General features: G+C 35.6%; 1 protein-coding gene across 4 annotated transcripts in view; it reads right to left on the bottom strand.

The window, feature by feature from the left end:
- The window catches only part of LOC117430270 (dachshund homolog 2-like), a 133,485-nt gene that overhangs the window by 95,069 nt on the left and 14,023 nt on the right, over positions 1-24,393 (bottom strand). The gene's annotated exons all lie outside the window — the stretch shown is intronic.

Raw genomic sequence — 24,393 nt, 5'->3', positions numbered from 1 at the left:
AATCCAAGCACTGAACTAAACAATACTGTACAGAAACAATACATTTAAACTACCACGTGACAGACTAGCTCAATAAGTTGGCCTGCTTTACTCTACTTTACAATGATCAAGCTCACTTTGACTGTATTCTTTTCCCATTGCATTTGCTGTACTTCAGTGCTTCTCTGTGCTTTGGCACACGTCTACTGCCACAGAACAGCTGTCAGAAGCATAATTTTATTTTCTATTATTTGTAGGCTTTTGCAAAAATGCTGCTCTATTCACAAAGGGCTCCAGTAACATTGAATTTGATCAACAATTGGAAAATTATTGAAAATTTCTATTTTAAAAACTTGTCAACCGCCCACCACAAATGTGCAAAGTCACAGTGCATTTACAAATGCTCATCAGGTTCTAAACAAGTAATGCAATGTGATGAAATGACAACAATATACTGTAAAACATAGTAGGAAATTCGATGCTGCAACATGATCTATCTAGCAAAGAGAAGAAAGAGGTTTGCTTCAATACAAAATAATATCTGGACAAACCATTTGAGATGTCAGGGCTTCCTAGTCTGTGCATCACTTGCTTCCTACAACAATATATCAGCTAACAAACTTACTAATATTAAAGAAACTAATTTCATTTTAAAGAAAAACGACTTTACATTTGTTGTCTCAACCAGGTCTTGAGCTAACAGGGTCAGCAGGAAACGTGTCCAAACACTAGTTTTGATCGACTTAAAACCAGTCCAACCTCTGCAGTTTGCTAACTCTCAGAGGAAATTTTCTACAAACAGAAAAACCAACACCATTCTGGAATCAGTGCTTTATTTGTTGTTGTTTATTGCAGGCTGCTTCAAAGTTTGTCCTCCAAACTGACCTGAGTAGTAGTGTGGGCCAGGCTTTCCAGGGCTGCTGCTTGATGAGTTTGCACTTGCTTTCTGTTGCACATCAAATTAGATTAGATTTATGCTCCAGATGACATGATAAATCTCAGTTATTGTGCAGGTTTAGCGCTGCGGATTGGAGGGAGGAGGAGCGCGTGAATTGTTAGCAGAGCAAGAATGCCCTATCCAAGAAACAATTCAAGCAGCACTCCTAGCAACCAAGCAGGGCCCAGCTGTCTTGCAACAATATATGTAATAAATATACAGTATATACTGGAATAAATAGGGATACAAATAGCCAGGCCTCTTCAAGGCCTTGTTTTCAATCACCAAAATAACAAGAATAGTATGACAATACTAAATTAAGCACATACTAGAATAATTTATTGCATTAGATACTGAATTATGGCATGATCATGTAGAAAATAGAGAACTACACAGCCAACTGCAGACAACTGAACAAAATTACCACAAAGTACTTTATTGTTAAATAAAAAAATTAATTATATACTGTAACTACCTTGCTTACATTGCATTATTTTGTTTACATTAGTATACAAAAGAATGTCCTTACCAATCTCATTTCCAATTGGATAAGGGTTTGTCTAGATGACTGTTGTACAAAAAATAATATTTTAATTGGCTTACTAGGGGGACTGAATACGAACTTTGCAACCTTATAGTGACTTTAAGTTAATGATTGCATTAAGTTAATTATGATTAAAGGTTAGTAATATATTAATGTGTACATGCTCCTGGAAACATGCCGTTGAGGTAGTATAACTCCCATAGAGGTGTGGCTGTCTCATAGCAACCGTCCCTCCAGCACAGCCACATTGCACCTGTTCTGGTACAGTACATTGTAATAATACTTTGAAATAATCAACAGTATCATATGAAATCTTTAGCCTGTGGATAAACTGATGGCTGACGTTATTGACTATTTCTCAATGGTATCCATTTCAAAGCTAAAGTGCAGGCTTTATATTTGCTTTAGGCCTCTAAGTGTATGGCCGCTGACCACTTTTAACACCCACTGCACAATGATTCCAGCTGATAACTTCTGCTGTAATATTGCCTGTAGTTTTCACACAGGATTCCCACAGACATGTAGGGGGGAATCCAGAAAGTGGTCAGGGTTACTGGTAGGCAGTTTTTCAGTTTAAATCTCATGTCAGGTGTTTTTTAAGATACGTTGCTACCACACTGGGAATGAGAAATAAAGCTTCATTCTGACTAATGTGGCCTTGTCCTTGCCAGTTTCTGTGGAATTCATAATACAGTCTGACTATGCAAGGGATTATATAAAACATGGTCCTGGTTACTGTGCTGCACTTAAAATATTGGTTTGGGTTAACTATGTAAATTCCAGTTTAATGACCCTGCAATGCCAACCCCACTTAATAGTGCTTTACGTTTGTGTTCTCCCTGTGCTGTTACTTTTTTAAAACACACTTTTCTTATACCAATACAGTATCCATCCATCAACAGTCCAAAGCACCGTTGACCATTGTTCCATAGTCTAATTTCTGTGTTCTTGTGCATATTTGAGCCTTTTAGTCTTGTTCCCCTTTCTTAACAGAGGTATTCTTACTGCAACACATCCTTTAAGTCCTGATTTCAAGAGTGACCTTCGTACTGTTGATCTGATGGGCAACGACACCAGTGCCTTCTGCCAGTTCTGTTGTCAATTTTTCATCTTCTTTCTATTCCCTAAGGATATTATCTTCAAGTATTGCTCATCCTTGTTAGACAGCTTTTTGGGTCTTCCAGTCCTGGGTTTGTCAATTACAGATGATGTGTCTCTGTATTTGTTGATTATGCTTGAAAATCAAGTGATGCAAGCTATATCACTCAATGTTTTTCCTTCTTTATGCAAGTCAAGGTTGTTATAAAAGTAGAAAACACTAGTGGAGTAAATTGTTGATGCTCATAAAGCATCATGTCTAAGACTTTTGCATAGCATTGTGTGTGTGTGTGTATATATATATATATATAATTTTTTTAATGAATGTCTCAATCCTAAAATTGTAGGTGAGGCCAAACTGTTGGCCATAGCTGTACACCTCAGTGTTCTTTACTGCTTAATTGTAATACAGTATGAGAATCCAGTACTATGACTAGAATATAATTATTATGTACCTGAAATCTGATGTTCATACAAAAACACATTTCCTATAAGAGCCCCAATGACAAGAACAATTCAATTATCATTCCGAACATGAGCAAGACATTTTAGTATTCAGAGGATTATGGTAATTAGGTCCTTCTTCACGTTGGGGTGATGTGACACTTGCTTCAGTATAATGTCACTCCACTTAAAGTATATGTAAACAACATTATCTTAGTCATAGTGCATTACTTTACCAACTGTGCTGCAGAGCTTCAAGGTCAAAGTGGACAGAATGTAGTCAGTGTCGGCAGTGTTGTCCTACATGCAAAAAGGCAGGTCGATGGCTCAATCCAGAAGACACACCACTGCAGCAAAGTGGCAAACAGCAATCTGTTGAATTCCCATACACACTGAGCACATTGCCTTGGGGACTCGGTGAGGGGTAAGTTACAGTAAGCAGAGGTCAAGATTTGTTTTTATAAGCTGGGGGAAATACCCCTTGTGATCAAACGAACAAAAACAAAGCATCCCCCATTTTGCAAAGTGGATTCATTTCAAAAACACTTTCTTAGGCTGAAGAGAGAGTAATGTTAGTTCCATACATACATAACAGCGGAGATACTGGTATCAACGTGTAATCATTTTACTGCTGATTAGACCACCAGCAATGTGTGTATGGCAAGCTTTAATTTATTTTAAAAAAACATTCCATCGCCATTATTATACGGCATTCTTAAGGAAGCCTAAGATAAATTAAAAGATTAAAAAACTATATTTCTGGTTACAAACAATATAGGGATACTAGCTATACAGTAGTGTCAAAATAATAGCCTTGGGTATTGTAACCAACTCAGTTTTGCTTTCTAAATGTATACCACTGCACATACTACATTAGTTTTGTTTGAAACAGAATAGCGTACTGTGTACATAACATTATAGTTGCTCAACAATGACCTTCTTACCTCGTAAAAAATGGGAACCGTTTCACTGCTAATGCTGATGTAAATTGTGGAATCACTTCTAAAGGTAATACAATACAAGCGTGTGAATGTTTACTGAACCATGCATTTACTGGGTCAAAATCTATTATACAGCTACTATATGTACAGTACTATAGCACATATCTAATGTGGCACAAAAAAAAATCACTTTTTGTTTTAAATCACCAAAAAATCTGTTCTTTTTTAACATTTAAATTTTTTTTTTATAAATATTCAAAAATAAACAGCAACCACAAAAAAAAACATTAAAGTTGGACAGCATGCATTCCACCAGCTGAAGCTTTTGCATAAAGCAATTAACGGTGTGTGTTTTTGTAAAGATGCTGTTGCTGCACAATCTAAACATTGATTGCTTTGTGTTTTCCTTCCAAAGCCAGGTTTCAGAGAGATTTGAATTTAATTGATTCCTTTTTAAACAAATATTGTGTTGGAATGCTGTTAATGAAGAGGGCATCTCTAGGTCACCGCAGGCTCACTGCAGGGGAGGTTGTGTTCGGGTCTCAGGGTGAGCGAGCAGTGGGAGGGGGGAGCAGTTCTTTGTACACTGACAGTCCAGTGCACTCAATCAGTTGATAACCACTATTGTGTATCACTGCAGCATGTGTCTGTCACAGCCATTGTGGCACTCAACTTGTCTGATCAATGCCGCAATGCCTTCCAACTATAGATGGGACAATTTTGTAATTATTCAGCTTTTTTCCAAGAAAAGTTGCATGTTTCCCTGACGCACTAATACTGTATATATTTATTGATAACTAGAAAAGGGAAGCATGAGGGTTTAACTATTTTTATTACATTTAAATCTTACATTCAGGGGGGGGGGGGGGGGGGTTGTGTTCTTGTTTACTTGTTGTTATTTCATATAATGCCAGCTTAGTCACTGTCTCGTTGTGCGAACCTGGCTTTTCTTGTTGATTCCAGTCAAACAGAGCCCTGGATATATTACCATCACTGAACAAAGTTCTTGAAAAATAAACAAAGTACAACTCTGAAGTTACCATGTAGCAATCTAGCTTAGACTGTTAATCAAAGTATGACACATTTCAACATGCAGAACAAAAATGTTTCTGTAAAGGGTATTTTCCAAATTGTGATCATTATGTGTGTTTGTGTGGTGTGTGTGTGTGTGTGTGTATTTTTCCAGCACACTGTAAAGCAATACCAGAATATAAATAAATAGCCAAGGGAAAGCACATACAGTTCTGATACTAACATCCTGCTAGTAACAAAGTCGGATTACCAAACTCATATACGAATCAGATGCTGTCATCTCTTAAAATCAGGCTCCTCCACTGTACTCATGCACTTTGCTAATCAATGTTCTTATCAACTGCCTTGACAGTTGGCTAATCTTCTATCTACTCACCATGCTCCATGGAGATACATTTGACCTTTCACAAGACCATGGAACTAAAATTGCATGGGCCACCTCAATTCATTTGATCATTGTGAAAAGAAAAGGAAAATGCAACAATGTGTCTCCCTAGTGGGATGAATGAAGATAAATGCAATACATCATCAAACCCTAACATGTGCACTGCTTGGGTCTCCCAGGATCTGGAGTGTGCTTTGCAGGTTCAATAAAACAACAAGGAGAGACAACTTTAATAATTTAAAGCAGCTATAAGATCTAGGAATTCATCTTCAAAAAATGATTATGGGCTGGAGATAGAAATTATACGTGGCCAGCCACATGCTGTGCAGTGTTGAGTTTCAATGGCCAACAATCAACTAATTATAGACGTTTTTATATAGATGTGTATATTGCGTGATGCTGCAGTAAGTCACTAGCAGCATGAGAATCTGTCTGCAAGTATGATAACTCCCCCCCAAAATACCACAGCTATCATTATGCTGCAACATTCCAGGATTCTTTACCAGGCAACGGGAGGCTGGGATTGTGCTTGTAATGGCTTCTTGTGTACTGCATGTCTTGTATTGCCATTACAGGGCTTGCAGAGTAGAACGAGCAAGCCAAACTGTTAAAATGAAACGTGACCTATCTGTTGGTTTACTTTTACTAACAACTGTTACCGCATGTGTACTACACATTGTGGCAAATGGCTTTTAAACACAATCACAAATGTTTTGCCATTTTTATCCACAAGTCTTGGGCCAATTTTTAATAGGGGGGTGGCTACCAAAGTAATTTTACTACACATCATTCGGAAATGTCTTAAGAAAAAATCAACAGCTTCCCAACTCATATAAACACATATATAAACTGAGAGCATCAGTTTATAAAACGTGTTCCTAAAGAAAACCCATGGTATATAAGTGGGCCTCAACAATTGGTATACAAAGCAAATAGTTATAATTATACACTCAAGAAGCACATATTCAAAAAATGTAATAAATAAAAATCAATAGTTAAATAAACACTCTTCATTCATTATGGAACACGTATCTTTAACTGTTTGTCAAGGCAGAACAATTTCAAACCACACATTTAATATGAGCAACTTTCTTTGTCTCTAATTTATTCTCCTTCTGAAGGCTCTGTCTTCTCTATCTAGCCTTTGCCTTTGTTTACTGTGAGAACTCAAACCCCATGTAAAGTAATACTGCATCTTTTATTATTAATGTTTACATTATAAAAAAAAACAAATAACCGCAGCTATGGGCCCTGGAATAATGACGACCACATGTAAGAGATCCTGAATTATTAAACTGGAGTTTTGTTTCAGATAAACAGTCATGGGCGCTTCAAGTGAGGTACACTCTTCTAATTCTGCTACACTATAGTATCTATCTGCTAAACTGCCTGCTTTGTATTCATTCAACCTGGCACACGCTATTACAGAACATCCAATTGGAGTTCTCCCTTTTATTCACAATCCCGCAAGAATCAAAAACATAAACCAATTCACAGGTTTATGACATTTTAAAAGTGTTGAACATTTTTACAAATTTAAACATGAACAATCCATGTTGCTACTCAAATCAATGAAACAAGCCTAAATAAATGATTAAAAACACATAAATAAATAAATAAATACATAAATAAATAAATAAATAAATAAATAAATAAATAAAGAAGTACAGGCACAGACAACAGCTTGGTAAACTAGAACTAGATAACAATACCACTGTTCATTATTAAATTCAAATTTGCATTTTTTTTTTAGCCCCTTTCCATGTAAAAACACCATTTGTATTTACTTTTAAGCAGCTGCAAGAATAAGACCTGGAAGCTGGTTGTTTTCATTACAATGCAAATGCATATTCATGTTTTACCCAGACAGCCCTAGAAGTCTTATACTTTGGCCTTTGCTTATTATTCTGGCAAACCAGTCCTCAAACTGGAGGTTATAAACTTGACCTTGGTCTGTGTGTGTGTGTGTGTGTGTGTGTGTGTGTGTGTGTGTGTGTGTGTGTGTGTGTGTGTGTGAGAGTGTGTGTGTGTGTGTTTGTGTTTGTGTCTGTGTGTTAAACTGGGTTGCATGGCATTATTTACTTTTTTTTAACATTAACCAGATGGTCAGAGAAAATTATTATTTTAAAAAGTTGGCCAGAGGGTTAAATAAAATGCAGTAACAAAGAAGCCAACAGCTGGTGCATGAAATCAGAAAGGAGAAAATTAGCTCTACAGTATCATTGTTTTCATTGTCTGGGTTCAAGAAGTGGGGGAAGAGGAGGGGGGGGGCAGTTTCAATCAACTTGTGAACTTCAGAGATGACATGGATTAATTACAAATATCCAATTAGCCAGAGCCAAACATCTGGACTGGGATGTAAAAGGAGATGTGCCGAGGTCTTTAACCGGATTAGGTACATTTACCGCCATAATCATTTAGAGTTCCTGTCGCCCTGTCCTCTCTCTGTGTGTGCCTGCTGATTCATTGCTTATTTTATGGGCCTGGGAAAATCTAAATCGCACTTGATTGGAACAAAACACTCCATGAGACTGAATAAGCAAATAGTGGACAGACATAAACATTAATAAGTATTGCTGTTGCCTCCCCCCCCCAAAAGAAACTGAAACTATAACTTAATATTAATATTTGTATCCCAGGAAAGGATTGCTTGTGCTAATAAAAAAAAAAAGGTTTCTATAAAGAGGAAACTAATGGTTTCAAACAAACAAGAGACTGCCAACAATAAAATAAGACCCCTTTGCTTCCTTTTACATTGCACGAGAAAGCTTAAATCGTATTAGAAATAAAACATGTTTTTATGTACGATATTCAATATAGGGGAAGTTTAACTGAAAATATTTTCAGTTAAAACTATGGTAAAAAAAGAGAAGCACTGTACGCAGAATTGTTATCTCAAGATAAATCTTTACTATTTCACAAGATAAACTCGGCTTAAGCTTTTGCTACATAGCAGTTTGATCTATTTTTATTAAACATTATACAACTTTAAATTAAAATTAAGGTTTTTACAGACATATTTGTAAAACTTTTTTTTTTTTTTTTTCCCCAGGGGCTACTAAACTATAAAAGGTGCTGCTTTTATGCAGCACGAGACATTGTGAACAAAGTGAATTATTAAATTTTACAGCTCATTATTCAAACAAGGAGAAATATATACTGGTGGGAACAGGATTACAGAAGAAAGAAATCCTATGATATATTGTGCTACTGTACTATTACATTCAGGGTTATCTGCATGATTTGAGGAGCAAATATTATTGTTGCAATACCCTGGGGATCTGGTTTCAAAATATATGGCCGATTAACATATTCTGCCTGTAGTTCTGGGAGAAATAAAACCCTAAAACTGTGTGCTATGAAGGTGATTCAAACTGGGTTTGTTATAACAGTATATAAAAAGTAAGCACTTTTGGCAGCTTTCTGATAGCATAGCCTCTACACCTGATGGTTTCATTGCTGGTGTATGACTGACCCTAAGGCAGATCTATTGTAGTGATTTCGACAAGTGCAAGCTGTAATCATGGATGTGCGACTGGAAGAACTCTAACACCAACTTAGCTCATTTATACAGTGCATCAAACCACTTCGTGTTGAGGGCATGACCAAAAACATTAAGGAGCGGACAAGAGTGCTGGCAACGATGTGTTGATAGAAAGTGGGATAACTTTGAATAATTAGCTAAGTCTCATTTCTTCAATTATTGTTTTACAAACAGCAGTGCTTATCATTAGACAAATATTTCTATTGTCTAGTACAGTAATAGGGTACAGGTGGGTTTCTTCTGTTTCCTTCAAGATCTGCAAGATATCAATCATTTCTAGAATATAACACCCTTAAACACAGACTGCCTTTGAAAAAAGTAATTATAATTGTATTCAATAAGTAGATAATGGAAAAATCAAACACTATACATACATGATCAGAAAAGAAAGCCCACAGCATATTGTGTTTCCTGAGAAAGACTCAATACAGCTGAGATATAGTGCTGCATTCATTCAGCCAGCAGCATGTTTACTCAAGAACGCTGACAGTTCCTGTTTCCAATGCTAGACTCTTATCTGTATTATTTCAGTTTGTTTTTAACAAACATTTGACTCAAAATAACAGCTTGGGGCTGCTTACTTAATGTTTTGAATAAACGGCAATAAATAATTTAATTCCAGACTTTTTAACAGTAAGCAATAAATATTTTCAGATAATAAGTGAAGGTGAAGTTAACTTTATGGTACTATAAATTAACTGCTGCTTTTATCAGCATATTTGCAAGCTGTTTAACTAGAACACAGATATCATAATAATGTCCAGAAGAATAACCTTGTTGTGGTAGCTATTAGTTATCCAAAGACATTTGTACTTAGCCCTTTATTGTATGTACATTTTCAGCAGTTGTTTCTGAACTACACCTTCTTTTAAAAACCTGAAAATGGAGGCGTCCAGTTAAATCAAACAGTTTATATTCTAAAACAAAGGTCCTGGTTTACAAGGTAGTGCAAATGAAAAACAACAACTGCAAAATAGATTAAAAACAAACAGAACCATTAAGAGAATTGTTCGGCAGTCATACCACAACCCTGTAAACTAGTGATATATGCATATGCATTTACTTTCCAAAGACTATAAAATAATATGTGTGTCTCACTTAGATAACACTATAAATGTACAAACACAGTACTGTAACAACTCAAAGAAAGCAATGTGACTGGTGTGCAGCATGGGACTCTTTGTCATAGTGACCAAAATAAACTGTCACTCTATCTCGCTTTAAAATAAATGTTTCTTGTTAAAACTCACTTGCTGTGTTGTGAGGGTTCCACTCATGCAAGCTGAGGTGGTGTACACAGCACAGGAAATCCTGAATCTTGAATTCTGAGTTATAAATGCATGACACTTCTTGGTTGTAAGAAAGAAAAAAAAAACTGAGTTAGAATATGTTCAATGGAGATTCTGGTGTCCAGCTGGGTAGGCCCAAATCCAGTTTGGGATTTTAAAATGGATTTAAAATGATCCTATATTGAAATAATGAAGTATAATTTACTCAAAATGACAGAGCAATGTTCATAACTATTAAGTAAAGAGCTGCAACAACTGCAGACATTTTGTTTTTCTCAATGCTACTTTGAAACCCATCAGCATATAAAGTCATTGCCATTGATTAGGATACTGGGTGGAGAGTCCTCGATCTGCTCAGAGGATGATTAATGGGGCTGTGTTGTGTATCCCAATGAACCCCACCAGCTAATGAGGAGAAACAGGCTTTTTAACACTAACTTGTTAACTGACTTGCATCCAGCTTGGTTAACTCTTATTAGGTGAGGTCCGAATAACATATACACAGTGCATTTATTATGAAAATGAAAGCAGAAGGCTTTGAACATTTAATCAAGAATGTGGGAAGTGTGCTCTAAAAAGCATCACAAGTATGAGGGTGCAATAGCTTGGTCTGTAAAATGCTTAGACACACATACAGACACACACACACAGAGCCAACAGGTTTTCTCTGTATCAACTCCATTTTCAAACACTGCAAGGTCAACATTTTTTAACATTATTTGATTAATGCTGAGAGCTGCAGTGTGCTTAGACAGGGTCGTGACCCCTGGGCATCCATTTAATCAAATTTCTCTGCTGTCTGTCCCTGTGGAACCAACGCAAGAAAAAGAATAAAATGTCTGTGTCTGCCTCTGTAAGAGCGAACTTCACAACTCGCATTGTTTACACGCTGTTCGGTAATTATTTCACACCGAGACCCCCACGGCCAGCAGGAGACAAGTGACCTCAGAGACGAGAAGCGCTTATTCAGCTGTATGTAATCCAGTCTTCTTTTCCTTCTCGGCAGAACTGAGTGTTCAGCTTAAAGATGTCTTTGTGAATATTTAGTGTAAGGATCCTGCTAATGATATGCTTATTTATTTATATGTGCAGTGTCCGTAATTTTGGTCTGCTGATGTCATCATGTTAACAGTGCACTATCAACATGTTTTCCCCTCTCTTGTACAAGCCAATTACCTTGCTAGCCAAAAGCAATTACTCAATATTTGTTCAGGAGTTTTCAATATCGGGATGAACCTTTCTTTTAGTTTTAATGTGGCAGTCCTCCGGGGCAAAGAGCAAGAATAGGAGCAAGGTTAAAAAAAATTACAGCTCCATCCATCATTTAACAGGTCTGTCAGCCTGGTTAGCAGAATTAGATCAAATGGAACTAACTGGCCTTGTCAGGACCACTAACTTAAAAATTAAATCAAAATATATTGTGGCAGAGTAGGGGGAGGAGAGAGAAAAAAATATAGTCTTGGGGCTGGATATAAGACTACATCCCCCAGAAGGCCATGGGAGTGAGCCAGGACGAGGTCCACCTGGCTCTTAGAGCCTATATATATATATATACTGGTAAGATTACTGGTAAGGGTACTGGCGAACTATCAACTTACTAGGTCTATTGATGAAGCTCATAGATCTATTAATTGTTGAGGGAACTAAATCTATCCAATAAGTCACTCACAAGCAATAAACAAGCAAACATCCATACTAGAAAACATATACACTCTTGCCCATAAAAAAATGTTTATTTTATTTGAGGTAATTCCTATTTGAACGTATAGTATGTAAGCGGGGCTCATCCGTTTGATTGCACAGATGAAGACAAAGTCCAGAGATGACAGTCCAAGCCCACAGAGAAGCAATCAGACAAGTTTTCTTTTTTTCATCTGACCACACTAGTATTGACAAGTTCCAACCCGTGTTTCAAAAAATGTAATTAATGTTTAGGGACTGGCTTTTTAGTGGCCTTTATATTAAAAATAAGGTTTGTCCCAATGCATCATTTTCAGTTTACAGTACCCAAGAATTCACTTGTTCTTATCATCAAGTCTGAAGAAATAAACCAAAGGCTTTGTTATCAGGTGTTCCCTAATGGGTGGTTTTGACAACTCAGATGTCTTCATTTCTTATGAAAAGAATTGCCTGATGCAACTCAATGTGAAACTATCTCCTTTATCTCTCTTTACACTGTACTTCTTATTACAAATTAACCACTGTTACTCTTATCTTGTCTTCCGATTTTCTTTAGCTGCTGTGGGTGCTCTACTGCAGGGGCAGACAACCTGTGTGACTGCATGCCTTTTGCCATCTCTTTGAATCGGTTTCAATAACGACACTGCCATGCTATTAATAAGCTGATCTTTATCAATTCTGTAAAGGATCTTATATATTTTTTGATTTCTCTATCCTCTGAGCCAGACTGTCACGGAGTTAAATATGTAAATCGTAATACTGTATCAACCAACAATTCAACATGGTGTTAGAGATGTGCTCACTTTCACAGAGGCCCTGTCCCCCAACAGAGCATTTGTCAATAGTCCCATGTTCTTTGTTTAACAAGCATTTTCAGTGTTCACAAAGCAGACAAGCCCTTGTATATGAAGCTGAATGACAGCAGCTCTAACAAAGCAGCGCACACCCCACGCAGTGTTACACTATAGGTAGATGCCGAAGCAGGAATTCACACAGACAATTCAATCCTACAGTGAAAACTACTTAGGACAGATATTACCTGCATACATTTCTACATAATGTTGTGACAATTTACTTGAATATGACTGGACTGTAAACAATGTTCATGTGGTAAAATATGTGGTTTATTTTAATTTCCAAAAGTCTTGGAAGACACATACACAAAAGTCTTATTCACACACAACTACTTGAAGACAATAGTGTATAAACACACGTATTCATATACACACAATTAATAGTAGGAACTGTGGGCCTTTTTACTGGTGCAAACTGAACACAAATTGGGCCCATTCTTTACAGTACACCTAATCATACCATCCTCTATCCCACAAAATTCATAATTAGGAGTTGTTACAATACCTATCTTATGTTGCATGATGTGTGACCAAAATGTCAACTAAATATTCATTTTTATTCATTGTAGCATCCAGCAGGCTGGACAGGATTATTAAAATGTCCTGTAGATATTGAAAGACCAACATGAACATGAAAAATATTCAAGCGCATCTATCTTGATAAACATTTAAAAAATGTAACTGCTCAAAAACACTGTAACAGGTACAGCTACATAATTAAATACCCAGTCTGCTGGAAAAATGCACGGTTTAATATGAAATTATGAAATATCTACAGGATGTGTGTTTACAGAAAAGGATTATAGTGAAACACTTTAACACCAGAAAGTGGTGTCACTTTCTGTCTAAGTAGGGAAAGTACTTGGAGGATTGGCATGCCATTAAATCTTTAAGATTAAATATGATGCTTAAATAATCTGTTTCATATTGGAATACTACTGCTGGTACTCAATAAATTGGTCTATATTGATCATGGTCTTTAAAACTACTGTAATCTGCAATTTACACCACTTTTTTTATCAAATGGCTAATGTTACTAGTAAACAACTTAGGCCTCCTTCTGATTGGTTTATTTCCCCTTCACCTAAAAAAATGATATTGCACTTTGGAGTAAAACCGCTGATAAATCTGAACCATAGTATATAATAATTAGTTACTCTGGAATGGAGTGCATAAGCAGGGAATCACAAAGTTATATTGTGGTTAAATAAATTTGCATGACAATGTGTTAGACAAACAATTGAAGCATGTGTCCTAGGAAGGTTTTGTAAAACCCTTACTTATTTTAGTTCTATTATTTTAACATACCCATGCTATTATGCTAATTTATAGTTTCCCATACATGCATCTTTTGAAAACAATCAGAAAGAATTTCATGATTTTGATTATTATTTTTCTGTACCTAATGACTTATAAATAAAATATATACAAAAAAGAAAATATAAACTGTGCAAGGAGTCTGTTATATGTATAAATAATACCAAATGTAAGTTTATAACTACATATAGCCATACACTGCAGGGTATTTTAATCTCTGTTGTTGGTGTCTGCCCACTCATACTGCCAACAATGTAAAAACATTCATCTTATTCCCATAGAAACTCTTGAAAGGCAGGGTGAGAGTTCAGAAAGGCCACTTGCAGCAGATTACAAAGAGACAGATGGCAATAAACACTTAGAAAGTGGATATAACTACATGTGCATTAACGTGATTACTTGTTGGCCTCTCTGCTCAAAAGCACAACACACTTATTATATTTTTGGTTCTGTTTAAAGCTCAGGGAAATATGAATTAAAATGTAGAAGTAGCCATCACGGGTACCTACCAAGGACAAAAAAAGTCAAGTTTTTACTCCAAAAGGTATTAAAATAGCATAGCTAGTGATCTCCTGCGGGCTGCCAACAGCACCAGGCCTGAGTGACCACCTATAGAGCTGAAATAAAATCTCTTAAACCTAATTCATTGAGCAAGATTTGTTTTCGAAGAACGAAAGCATGCAAGAAACAAAAACCTGTTGGTTCCACAATTTTGTTGACTGGCTTTTAACATCAGCTTTTTGTCAGTTTTTCATTAAGTATATGGAAAACTACAAAGTGATATATAATTCAATATGGTAACCTAACATTATTCAGCAGGTCTCATTCAACTTTATGAAGCAGAATTTGTTAATAGAGTCATAGCTGTAGACAGGAATTGTAGTCCCAGAAGTATACAGCTGTCGATGAATCCAGCTGCAGATGCAACTCCCACATGCATTTTTTTTTATTTTCTTTCTCTACAGATATCCTAAGATGCCCTAAAACGCGCGCCATGGATTTGAGTGATGCAGGCTGCAGTTGTGACCTTCATAATAGCTGTTTATAGGCCTGTGAAAAGGAGCCTACACTCTGTGGGGATGTAGAAATTAAATATTTTTAAACAGTTCAGAAACATTAATTAAGGCTTTAAATAGTGATTTGTGAATAGATCCTATATTGTATTGTAATTTTTTTTTTTTAACTGGTGTTTTGATGGTTCAGATACTAGGTGTGTTCTCACACTACCCAGTATCTACCACCTTTTTCAGACCCAAAAATATTCACTGTGTTTTAGTTAAAAATTAGATAAGCATTTCATTTCACCAACCATCCAACCAACCAACCAACCAACCATAGCATCGGATTCCTCTGTTGAAAAAGTATTAGTACAAAAAATGTACTTAACTTGAAATTCACTTTAAAGTGAAGCTACTGATGCTGATGATCGCATTGCCGAGTGGGTAGGAAGGGTAACTACATGAAACACATATTAATAGAACATAGTTAAAAAAATAAACTGCAGTGGAATGGCACAACTTTAGCACAGCACATTAACAAATGTATTTATGCTATGTGGGAATCTTAATGGAAACATTGAACAATTAATGATATGTAACCATCCTCGGACATAAAAAAAAGGCAGAGTTGATGCTCCAGATCTGCTATAAAACCAAATGACCACGTTTAGGTACGTCAGATTCGTTTCTGTAATATCATTCTAAAATCTTACCAAGTTGCGGTAAACACTCTTTTTAATGCAGTGCGTGTTTAATTAATAATACGTTCTCATATTGCGCAATATACAAAATACTAGCCTAGCCCCTCCTTAGTTATCATAAAATTACACCCACCGTCGCAGCACTGAAGTTTGTTGTAAACCCACGTCATAATAAAAAAGGACAGGGTCAAGAATATTTTTTTCAGGAATAACAGCACTACAATCATAGCGTGCTACCTCTATTTTAATTGTAAATGAAATGACGCATGTATGTGATAAATAGAATGCTCAACGGGCTACTGCTGATGTCAAGGAAACAAATCTGCTTCAATTAAATGGACACTACAAGTGTATGGATATATTTTGTTTTGAAATATGCCGCTAATTAGTTAATTAACTTCTCATCTATACTCCAGTATAGTATGCCACCCAGTCACAGTTGTTATAACACTTCCATTGGCTGATCTCATGAGACATAAAAGAGCCAATTCAATAAGCTCCTTTCATTTCACAGGCAGAGACTTCCAGTGTTTAATCTCACAACTGTAATGCAGATTATTCCACTAGTAGTTTTGCATTTAAAATCCATTTATTTTAAAATTGTTCTTATTAAAATAGAGTGATGACAGTATTTAAATGAATTCTTACAGTTAGCTTTAATTAAACTAATTCAAAAAAGTGTTAGAGAAAAGTGTGATATGCATCCTTTTAGATTCAGTTTGATCCATGTATTTGTATTATTTATTTGTATTATTAGGTAGAATGACCTAATTGAGATCTAATAAGTCTGAGACCTGGGATTTAACACTCAGGGGGTCCACTGCTCTGACCATTAAACCACACTTACAAACTTTCTTTTCAGAATTAGAAATTACAGTTGATTTCAGTCATTTGCAATTATTTGTTAGTACTGTACTGACCAAACAGAGAAATGGAAATGGAAAAATGCTAACAGTGTTTTTTGTATTAGAATATCACTTTGTAAAAAAGCTCTAAGCTCTAACCCGAGCCCAATAAGATCTTTGTTAGGGATATAATATAAGTTACTAAGACAATGTCCTTCATTCCACCACAGCAGCTAATATCAGAAAGACAAGAAATATACAACTGACTTTTATGGTTAAATGTCTTTTTCTAGGTTAACTGAAGTTTGATTCTCTAACAGTAATCAGCAACCAACACCTCGTCTTCTTTGATGTGACCTGTGAGCTCAGGTTCTGGGCAGGCATCCAGTGGTGGTATTGGGTTACAGATCCTGTTAACCTGTAGTTATCAAACAAGATCATTTAATCTGTTGCCAGTAGACACATTCTCAGAGTCTATTGTGATAACTCTGTGTTAACAAAAGCGTATCCACCAGTAGAAACTCATCTGGGATTTCTAAAGCTATACTAGATTAAAACGTTCTTGCCTGGCTACATTTTCCATGCCCTGTATAGTATAGTAGGTTATATTTCTTCAACAAAATGTTATGGTTTCGAAGGCACTTGCCACATTGTGCTGCTGCTGTGGAAATACTAATGAAACCAAACAGGTGGTGGCACCAGAATAAGGTCCAGTCTTGAGTAGTACTATTGCTTAAACATGGCGTTGGATTGATTTTTTGCTGGAGTTTATCATGGAGTTTCTACTGTAATTCTGGTGATACAGGACACTCTGTTTTTAAAAGGAAAAAATATATGTTACAAAACTGAGAAACAAACAATTTCAAAGTGTTTAAGTTCTTGAATTGTTTAAGTTGACGTGTTTCTCCTTTGAATTGCATTAACTTGCATAGTTAAATTAAAGTTCTGCACAGATCAGCATGAAATGATTATACAGGACACAGCTCAACGTGAAGAACATTCAATTTACAGCTAAATAAGGAGGACACTAAATGCAGTACAATAAAAAAACACAATTATGAAAAGAAAACTCAGTCAACGGACATGAAAGGCACTTGACAACTTCTGTGTGAAGCAATTATAGCTGCCACTCTATTGTTGTTATTATTTTTCATATTATTGTAATTTTGTTTTCAGTCACACAATGTGATAATAACTAGCTTGTCATTATCGAGTTAAGCGAGAGCTTTTCTCATTCTGAAAGAGGTGGCTGAGAGTTTCTTAGTCCAAAATGAGCTGTCAGTTACCACGACAACACACTTAATGGCTACATTATTTTATAATTAAATAGCCTGACAAACTGACAAGTACTTCACTGCCTGCCACTGACTGAAGATCACTTTTACCTGTATTTAAGAAGTTTTAAAAGATGTGATTAAAGCTTAATAGACAGATTCCTGAGTGGGAAAAACAAACCTACAAGTTTTTTTTTTTCTGTTAGGCGACAGCCATACCCTGTGTTTTGTGACTTCAATTAATTCTGGTAAGCTTTCTTCATTTGTGTTAATAATCATATTGGTCTATTCAAGGATGTTGGTTTATCAGAATCAGTCATACAGTATGTTTTCAACAGCATCTGAAGAATTAATTAATATTTCAGTGGGGATCGCACTTCATTATCGCAAATTGGGGTCAATTTGCAACCAATTTATAACCTCTCAGATTAAGAGTTGTTATAACCAGCCTGTTCAAATTCCACCCAGTTGTAAATGGAGTTTAATTCATTATCTACTGTAAAGAGGAAATGTTGTGTCATCTGTGGAAAATGTGTGTAAGAAAAAATAGATAGAAAACTACATTAAACTGACAAAAAGAAAGAACAATGACCCCTATTCACTTTATTATTTATCATTTCATAACTTAATTATGATTTTAAAGATAGCATTATGAATGAGGTATTAAAATGTCTAATATTGTTCTAAACTCTTACTTCGCAGGAGGTTAATCCTTTACCACAGAAGCTAACTTGACATAGCAATCAGTTTCTGTCAAACGCTTAATCCCAATATGGAACAAAGATATTTGGTTTATAACCATCCACTATTACATTTTATATTGTGTTGTGTTGTGCTGTGAATGGGAATACAGCAGCAATCATCTTCGGATTCTGACCCACTTTGATACAGTGGTAACATAACAACCTTATAATCCCACAGTCATGGGTCCGAACATACCCATCTGTTTATTTATGTATTTAATAAATATATGTAGAACTCACGCACAGCTTGCTTTTGGTTTATATGACTTCTCATGTACCTAAATTGTTTCATGACTTTTTTTTTAAGCATTAAGATTATGCTTTCATAACTATTCAAAATGCTAATTTGTTCTCGTTTGACATACCTGGTAAAATGAAACTGACTGATTGAAATAAGAGAGGTATAATTAAACGTTTTATGCTTCATTTAAAAAAAAATGTTTAAGGCCATTTTTATAATGAAAAATGTATTCCCTGTGTTTAGAACCTATCACACCTATTATAAAAGCAATTGATTTCAAAGATTTCACCTGGGATCTAACAGAGAGCGCGGCAGTACCTGCTGCAAGTTGAACTGCAGAGGATCTCAGGCCAGATCTCTGAAGTAGTGTGAACAATAAAAAAACAGCACTTCAGTAAGACATTAGAGGCTTAGAGGTGTAGATGATGGTTCATTTATGTGTGGCTTTGTGAACCCTCACCTAATAAATGTGCATTATAATAAATGAATTAAGTAAAGTAAAAAAAAAAATTATGAAGCCTACGATACCCCCCTGCAAAGCTCCTGTATCTCCACAGAGCCCTGCTGTATGTGCATACAATTCTATTTCAAAGCATTAACACATCAGTAAGTGAACATGAATACCAGGAATTATTTTTTTTTAACACTGCTTGCAACATTACTTTCTTACCCACATGGGTTCATACAGCAATAAGTTGCATCAATTTATGGTGATATAAATCTAACCACACGCTATCAGCAGATAACTTATGGTTCAGTTAACCATCTGAAATTTCTCAATATTTAATGTCTTAGCCATTTATTGCAGAATTGCAATCTCTGTGGTTGTTGTAAATAATGTCCTTTGCAAACAGGTGGGTTTAGAAATGACCAGTAGGGGCGTGCAACTGAGTAAACTGAACATTTCTAAACAAAATTTGTTTCAGAGGGGATAGACATTTTTGATGCACAACCCTAGTGGTCATTTTCAAACCATCTCTCTTCATATACAGATGTGACTGATCACAAAATGTCACAGTAAATCTACTTGGCATTTGTTTTTTCTTAAATGCTGTTCTGAGATATGTCTGTTAAACAAAACTAATTATTTTCTGATTGTATGCAAGAGGTCCAATACTCAAAATAAGTTATATATAATGATTTTAATAACAGACCCAGTCAAATTTACAAGTAGATTTAGGTATAAGCAGTCTGCATTAATTGTGTAAATATAGAAGCCTGTTTGCTCCAGCACACAAATACTGTGCCCCAAGGTATTCTGAAACAGCAGGCACAGTCACAAATCTTGTGTGTTAGTCATGTGGGTCCACGTATATTCAGCAGCACATACATAAAGCAGGAATAAGCTCATAAAAAGTGTGATTGGTTTTGGAATGGTCATAAACTTTCTTATGGTTCACTGATTAATGGTCTCAACTATTTGGGCAGAATACTATCCCTGTAGTCTCTAAATTCACTACTTCACAGAGCCCATGTCAGCCATGCAGATTAAAGTAACTGCAGTTTTACTAAAACAATCTTACTTAGAGGCATGGTCAGATAAAGGAGTGAGGTTGTGTTTTAAAATGCATTAGTACTGAACAGCAGCTGTAACTTGGTGAATAGTTAGTGATATCTGAAAAGATTAAAAAAAAAAAAAAACTATTTTTTGGGTGAACCAAAACAAAGCATACCCATACCCCGGTACAGAAGGGTTCAAACTAGGCCATGAGAATCATAACATATACAGAATATGAAGCAAATGGGCCCTGTTCACAAAGCTTTAAGGACTATTTAGTTTTTGGAATGTTTTTTAAATGATTAATTAAATTAGGTTACTCAGCTGTTTTAAATAGGGTTTATTCTCAGTTCACCCTTCAGAAAGTCACAAGACCACAGTATCCATAACCCTAAAATATGATTTCGCCATCTGAAATGGATTGAGTAAAACATCCAAGCTCCCTCACAAGGATTCTTATTTACTAGGATTTATTTTAAAACTTCTGTAACCAATTCATGCTTTCATTAATGAGGCAGTATTACATGATTTGGATGTAAAGTGTTACTAAACAGGCTCTATGGTAAACAATAAAACTCACTTAACTTTGCTGCCCTTTGTGTTGTATGTATTCCTGCAATATTTTTTTTTTACATGTCCTTTGTAATAAATCAGTTTTGAACACATTGCGTCCCTTGCCATTAAAAATTCTTGATGCAACACAGTCATCACAAACTCCGCCCAGTCCGGGTAGGCTTGGCACAGATGGCATACCTCCAATATGAATATTCATGTGTGTCTTCAAATTGCCCATACAATTTTACTATCACATAGAAATTCACTGATTAGCTAAGCACTGCTGTGTGGCTTAGTTAGTCAAGTTCTTGCTTAGTTTATTGTTATTCTGTTTGCATACCAACTTTTGGTTTCTTACTATTTGACCCAAAATCAAAAGCATGTCCCAGCAAAAAATCCTGGCAAAGATGTCAGCCAATAAAAACACTGAACTCCATTAGAGGAAATCGATTTGGAAAGACAAGTCAGGAACTGTTTCTCATTGGGAGAAAACCACAAATATTGTGATGCATAGATATTTTAATAGAAAGGACTAGATGCAGTGAGTGATGTGTTTTGTTGCCACAGATACTTCCCTTAAACTTTGCTCAGGCTGACCACTTTGCTCTGGCAAAGGAAGAGGAAATCTGGTACTTGCGTTGACAACTTCAATTAGACAGTGATGCTTCTTAAAATTTAATTTTGTAACACATGCATGCAACATGCAATTTGGAAAAGTCTACCTTTTTACACAGTTCAACATGTTAAAACTTGCGGAAACTATCTGAATAAATATTGGTGCATCTGTATACACACACACACACACACACATACACTACATGTTTACAAGAGGCACTGAAATGTTTGAAAAGGAACAAGGTTTGACCTGGAAAATCACACCCAATCTGCCTAAACATCTTAATTCTCAGCCTTGCTTCATGATTCCAAATCATTACATTTGGTATTCATTGTTCCTTGGATCAGACGTGATTGTTTTAATACCAGTTCTTTAAATTACACAGCAGTTCGCAGTAACAGATGTGCCATCTTAATGAGAAGTTCATTTCACCATTTTTACTGCTCTGGGTACAAATAATTAAAACTAGTTATTTACCTTCCACTGCTCAGTAGCAGCTCCAGGATTTTTTTCATTCTCCCTCATCCTCCCTCTTTTCATTTAGTTTCACAGCAGTGACATATTGATGTCACCATAAATAAATCATTCCAATTTGTTCCTTCTCTGCCAACAAGGGTTTTAATCTTCATTTTACGACTTACAAAAGTCCGTTTGGCGGTAGCGTCTGATAAAATACTCAATTACCATTTTTTTTCTCTGCTGCTGCACAATCCAATTGTTGTCTTGATAAAAAAAAACGCTCTAGCTCAGAAGATAAAGTGTGAATAATTCCCTGGGAACAAATGTCAAAGAGGGTTTAGAATGAGCGGGTATCCTGCTTTTCAGGGAGCCATTACTCGATCAGAGATGAGACAGAGTGGTTATATATATATTTTTTTTCTTAACTTGCAAATAGCTGCTAATTTATTGAATCATCTTTCAACCTGGCTTCAGAAATCCAACCAGAAGTTAACCCTGTAGTGCAGTTGGTGTCTGTGAGAGGGCGCCCATACCTCATATTTTATATTAATGCTAAGAGTATTCACAATGACGGAGAAAAATAATAACAACTTTAATATGTATAATAATGTAGACCCAACTTTGCATAATAAGACTCTATCTTGGGTTTCTGGTGTCATTCATGCATTTACATGCCACCAGAAACCCAAGATAGTATTACAGCCTTATATGTACAGTTTTGGTGTCTATTATTTGTTATAACACATGGGGACATACCAGACAGAAATTGCAGAACTATTGTATAACACTGGAAAACAGAATCTTTTTTTTTTTCAAACAAGTTTATTTTTTAACAATTCATTTTAAACTTCAGGTTTTTTTTGGTTATTCTTATTTTTTTAAATAAGGGAGGGGGGAAGAGCATGGAAAAACTAATGTCCTATTACTAAGAGAGTGGAGTGGGATGACTTCCCATTACTTAAGAGCCTCTGCTTTCTGAGGGCCATCAGTCTACACTGTCAACATCCCACACAGGGAATGTGTCTGAGGTCATTTCTTACAAAATTTATGTCGCTTGTTGTTTTTCTAAAAGTACTTGTGTAAAAAATTTAAGTATGACAGGGACATGTACCCCCAGATTATGATGCTAAAGAATGTCCAAATCAAGTTTCTTCATAATTTAATAAAGGATTCTGTAGATACTGTATATGTAAAAATGTATGTGTGACATTCTGACAGTTATTTCTATAGTTTCTCTTTTTTCCATTTAAAATACATGTTCCTTATTTTAAATGGAAAAAAACTGTTTTTAATGCAGTTTCTTTTAAAACTTTCAAATTGACATTACCATGCTATGAACTTGTGATCTGAAGCACTTATTATTTTATGAATGAATGAATTATTGAGCATTGTCTAAACCTCGGACTTGCTTGGCCCCTCCATAACACATTGGAATACCTGTCACACTTGGTATTCATTGACTTTTCTATTTCAACAAAAATGTTTGCTACTTTATATCATGTGTTATTTATTGAATTTAATAATAATTACAGTGTTGTGTATAATTGGTCTTTATCACATATTCCTATAATCTATTAAGTAATCAATTGTATTGGAACAGATATTTTACATGCTATTAACTAAGGTAATTACTTATACAAGCACATGATATAAGTACATACATTTTGGAAAGATCTGAAAAATTAAGACTAGTGTTTTCTAATTCTGATCTAATTTTCTACAATTCATTGCACCATAAGAGACATTTTACTGCAGCACTGAAGTAGACGAGTTAATTCTGTCATGCTTGAAAAAAAAAAAAAACTACAGCCGAGAGAGATTAAAAGCAATCTTTATCCACATAAATCATTGATTAAATGAATCATGAAATTAATATGTAAATTGTGTGTTTAACCTCTATTTATACAGCACTGTCTGTCATCACAGCATAAATCTAAAACTAATTGCAATTGTATAACACAGCAAACACACACACACACACTGTGGTAAAATGTAGGCATATGTATTAACTAAATGTTCAACTACATCAACTATGCCATTAACAGTCATTGTACAGGGTGAGAAAATGATATTTATGTGCTGTATCAGCTGTTTAATGTGATGCGTAGAGACGAGTCGGTGTCTTACTGCAGACACCATAAAATGCTTTCCCATTTCACATAAATTATAGGGATAACAGGTATGTTTAATATCCCTGTTCCCAAGGACTACTGCAACTAGGGAACTATACCATCCAGTATGTACAGAGTACAGTATGAATGTACTGACCAAAACAATATATAAATACAGAACTCCACTAGCATAAGCTGGGAAACTGCTTAAGCGATAGTGCCCGTCGATGAACCTCTGCTATGTGGCAGCTGACTGTGACGAGAGTAATGCATGCCAAGCTGAAGGACTCTAATGAAAGTCAAGGTCA

Source organism: Acipenser ruthenus, chromosome 26 (assembly GCF_902713425.1).
Source record: "Acipenser ruthenus chromosome 26, fAciRut3.2 maternal haplotype, whole genome shotgun sequence".
NCBI classification, from domain to species: domain Eukaryota; kingdom Metazoa; phylum Chordata; class Actinopteri; order Acipenseriformes; family Acipenseridae; genus Acipenser; species Acipenser ruthenus.
This window is presented reverse-complemented; position numbering and strand designations above follow the sequence as displayed.